The sequence below is a fragment of the Calliphora vicina genome, chromosome 4 (assembly GCF_958450345.1).
Source record: "Calliphora vicina chromosome 4, idCalVici1.1, whole genome shotgun sequence".
Lineage (NCBI taxonomy): Eukaryota > Metazoa > Arthropoda > Insecta > Diptera > Calliphoridae > Calliphora > Calliphora vicina.
The window spans coordinates 88320413-88325755 of record NC_088783.1 but is presented as its reverse complement, the minus strand read 5'-3'; positions in this window follow the sequence as shown (position 1 = coordinate 88325755).

The window sequence follows — 5343 nt, the reverse complement described above, 5'->3', positions numbered from 1 at the left end:
TTTTATCATGATAAACTTCAAAATGGTTGTCTAGATAAAGAATTATCAGGTATAGTCCCCATTTATTAGTATTATTGCTTCGTTATGACAAAATTGTTAGTGCTTTTGCATAGACAACTTTGTCTTGACAACAAACGTCACTTATTGTTATGATGAACATTTGTCAAGTATAGACAGGGGGTTATGGAAGGAAGATATAAATATAGGATGATTTTGAAATTAATATAAAATATCTGCTTTCACATTGTTAGAAAAATGTATTCAACAAATAATGATACTGCCACATTCTTCTGCGAATGTTAAACGTATTTTTAGTCAGGTTATCCTAATAAAAATAAATTTCGATGTACCATTGTAACCGAACCTTTAGAAGGTATTCTTTATTCTAAAGATTTTTTAAAATATAACAATACAATTGTTTTGATATAGATATTATGAAAGATATTTTAAACTTGACAAACTCAAGCATGTATTCTTAAAAACTCAAAACCAATTTTCATTCCATCATTATTTTTACTTAAATTTTTAACTAAAAAACTTGAACTTATCTCATATTAATTAAAGTATATATTTACTACATATATATGTACATATGTATAAATAAAAATTAAAAATAATGAAAATTCAGACATAAAATTGTATTTTTGTATAACATAACATTAATATGTTGATTGATGAATTGATTTCTTTTGTTTTGATATATATATTTTTTTTAATAAAAATGTTTGATTTCATATATAACAAGTGTTTTTTTAATTGCCGATTTTTTGAATCCAAATGCCGATAAATGCCGATTTTTGTTGACAAAGGTGCCGATTTTCCTTCAAAATTATCTGGCACCCCTGCATGTACGCAAGCACACACATTGTATAAAAACAGTCAGTCTCGCATGAGCCACAACAAAGTAAATTAATAAAGTAGACTCAGTAGAACAGCTGACTATTTTTTTTACTTTGGTCTGAACTGTCAATTCACTTGTGGTTGTTGTGGCGAAAAATACAACAAGCCCAAAAGCAAAAACAACAACAGGCAACTTTGACAGCTCAGACCTTAAACCAAAAACAAAATTGCTTGTGGTTTTTGTAAATGTTGTATTTGTTGTAGTACTGTCGCTACTTTATTAATTTACTTTGAGCCACAAAGTATACAGAGATGTCAAATTTGACGTTTCAAAAATTCAAAATCAGATGATAGGGCAGTTCTCTTAAAAAGGGATAGCAAACATTATGTACTACAATATCAGTGGTGTGTTAAAGCAAAACGCTATACACAACGCGAATATGGTAGACAAAGTAATGTAATCAAAACAAATAATCAAAACAAAACGATGAAAAGGGCAGTTCATAAAGAAAGAGACAAATAGAAAACGAGATTATTTTCTGTCTCGTGACGCCTCTGTATACTTTGTGCATGAGCATTGATAGAAGCAGGTTGTGTTACGCTTTTATGTTTGTTTATTTCATTTCAGCTATTTGTTTTTGCCAGAGAATAATTCTCAACTCATACAAATACAATATCTAAAAACTGTAGTGGTGTGTGAGCTGTTGTAAACAAACTTTATGAGAGTTAATAAGACAAATGGAAAATTTGTTTTTATTTTAAAGAAATTTAAATAAAAATAGTTATTAAATCATCAAATTGACAAAGCAAGATGTGAGACGCAATAATGCAATAAATATAATCAATTATTTGAATGCCTGTATCCACAGAATGTTTTCCTTGGCAGAAATCTGCGCCAGCAACAGAATTGTCACAAAAACAACAACCATATATTTTTTTTGTTTGTGAAATTTAATTTTTATTATGTGAAATTGATACTATATTTTCATAAAATTTCAAATAAATAGAATTATTATTGCACACAGATTTTTATTGCTTTTTTATGTTTTTAATTATTTTTTTAGTTTTCAATTGGCTTTTATTAGAACTTTTATCGAATTTAAAAAGAATGTCACAACCAAAGTAAATTAATAAAGTAGCGACAGTACTACAACAAATACAACATTTACAAAAACCACAAGCAATTTTGTTTTTGGTTTAAGGTCTGAGCTGTCAAAGTTGCCTGTTGTTGTTTTTGCTTTTGGGCTTGTTGTATTTTTCGCCACAACAACCACAAGTGAATTGACAGTTCAGACCAAAGTAAAAAAAATAGTCAGCTGTTCTACTGAGTCTACTTTATTAATTTACTTTGGTCACAACCAAGGCGAATCTATAGAAGGTGACGATAGAAGAACAGCTGCAAGGTGCATTTAATAAGGTGCCATCGGCAGCACAGCTGATTATAGAAATAGTACGCACAAATGTCAAACTACATATATAAAAAATATTCGCCCGTATGTCAAACTCTATATATAAAAAATAAGTGATTTCGCCTGTATTTATTTGAATTCGCTACTGCTGTCACCTTGTTAAATACGCCTTGAACAGCTGATTATTTTTTTTATTCAGTTGTTTAGACAAGTGAACTGTCAATTCGCTTGTGTTTGTTGTGGCGAAAAATACAACAAACCCAAAAGCAAGGTGCATTTAATAAGGTGCCATCGGCAGCACAGCTGATTATAGAAATAGCTCGCACAAATGTCAAACTACATATATAAAAAATATTCGCCCGTACGCCCGTATGTCAAACTCTATATATAAAAAATAAGTGAATTCGCCTGTATTTATTTCAATTCGCCACTGCTGTCACCTTGTTAAATACGCCTTGCCCAAAAGCAAAAACAACCACAGGCAACTTTGACAGTTCACTTATCTTTTTACAAAAACAAAGTACCTGTTGTTTCTGTATATGTTGTATTTGTTGTAGTTCTGTCGTCACCTTCTATAAATTCGCCTTGGTCACAACACTTTACAAAAGTAACCAAATTTAAAAAAAAACTTTGTCGCTCTAAAAATGTAAACAAATTTTGACAATCACAATATGTAAACACATAGGGGCAAAAAATTATCAGCTGATTGTTGCACAGTAGGGTTCTATAAGTTGACTGTTCGAACAATCGACTATTTCCTGAAAAATGTCGAAATCGACTTTTTGGTCGGAAAAAAGTCGAACAATTGATTATGTTATCACAAATGTCGAATAGTCGAAAATAGTCGAAAAAAGTCGAAAAAGTTGATTAACAAAAAAGTCGAAAGTTCGAAAAGTCGACTTTTCATAAACTACCAAAAGTCGAAAGTTCGAAAAGTCGACTTTTTAAAAAACGGAAAAAGTCGAAAGGTCGACTTTTTGTTTCAGCTATAGAACCCTATTGCACAGACCTTGGATTTCAAAATATTGGGATCATAGACTAACATAGACCCGAATCAGCTGTTTTTAGCAATTTGGCGGAGGCAAACAAAAAAAATTTATGAAAAATTAACAATAGAAAAAGTATAATAAACCACGGTAGATTTAAAAGAGGGACAAACATATAAATTTATCTTTCTATTGCATTAAACACATTCAAGACAACAGGCTACACGAACACAAATTCTGCTGGTTATACTTGTAGACGTGTGGCAGCTACTGAATTATTTTAAAGACGACAGCTACAAAGTAAACAGCTGATTAATAATTCAGTGCCACTTTAATAAAAAATAACCGTACAAAATTCCAAAGTAATTAAGACTGAAACAATTATTTTGAGTAGAAATATATATATGGTTAAAATTAATTATGTACCTGTTATTAATTTATTTCAATATGGTTATCAGAACTTCTCTTAATTAAGTAAAAAAAATATATTTTTTTAAGCACTAATTTGATTTACATTTTTTTTATTATATTAGCAACACTATTTCTGTTTTGTAGTTGACAAAAATAGAAATTAGCCTAATTCGGCTACATCGGCATGAGTAGTCGTGTGGCCGTGTAGCTGTGCTGTCGTTAAAATAATCGTCTTGGTAGCCTGCTGTCTTGAATGTGTTTAATGCATATATCTCGTCTCACACACTCATCGATTTTTTACTACATTTTATTTTTTCTCTCGCTCTAAGATCTCCCTTAATGGTGGAATTGAAAAAATGGTAAACAAAAAATGTAAACAAAACCATACGGTTCGATATTACTATTTTGACAGCTGTCAATGGTTTCTTATCTGGTTATCTGTGATTGGGATATTCTGCGATCTATCAATACTGCATGCTACACGTTCAATAAATATCGCGATCAATATATTGAACGTGTAGCAGAGGAAACTGCACCTACCGGCTCTTAATTGTGCTAATATAGTTCTTGAATGCCTGGGTAATTGTCTCTCACAATCCGATATCGCAGGGGGTGTTCGTTTAGGACTCTGTTGCATCTGTAGCCATTAATGGCTTCAGTAACCGCCGTTTGATGCAACAATTTTCGAGCACTTGCAATAGACAATCGGTTGACGTGCGATGGTATGACGTCTTGGATGACGCTGCGAAAGCATCGAAAGTCCATCCGGATGTGTCGGGGAAGGGGATCCTGCATCAGAATCTGATGGTTAGGGTGACTCGGCAGATGGCATGCCAACAGGAACTGTCTAGTCAACAACACATTATGTTGTCTGACCGACAGTAACCTGGTCTCCTCATGTAGATGATCCACATTCGTCATCTTGACATAACCGGTTGCGATCCATTAATCCTCAAATTTATTAGTATTATTGCTTTGTAATGATACAATTGTTAGTGCTTTTGCTCAGACAACTTTGTCTTGACAACAAACGTCATTAATTGTTATGATAAATATTTGTCAAGTATAGACAAGGGGTAAAGATATTTTCAGATGACAATTCGAATAAAACTAAATAAAAACAAATGAAATTAAACATACAAGTATCAGAATTATTATGATACAGGTAGGCCTCCATTTACGCGGTTTGTTTAGACTAGCCACCTTTTGAAATTTCCAAAACGGGACACCACTAAATGATCAGAGAACGATGGAAAAAAAACATGGAAAATGACCTAGTGTGGGTTGTAGGACTTGCTGAGTACATTACAAATTGTGTCAAAAAATTTCAGAAATACCTTCAAATTCAGCAGTTATTCTGAAAAAACCGTTTACAGCATAGGTGGCCAAACATGCCCTTGAGGGCATTGTGTTATTCTCACTAATACACACGCAATACGAATGTTCTCAGCAAAAACTCAAAATAAACACAAAACAAAAACAATTTAATTTAATTTTCGGTGCAAAGTACACATATATTCATTTGTGTTCTCTTTTATATTTTACACTACACCATATGCATTTTAAACACTCTCTTTCTGGCCACCTCTGGTTTACAGTGATGTTTTTCAACTTATCGATCTGTAACTCAGTCAGTTTTTGTTCAATTTTTATTTTTTTTAACGTGTTGGTAAAGAAAACTTATTACGCTTCAAAAT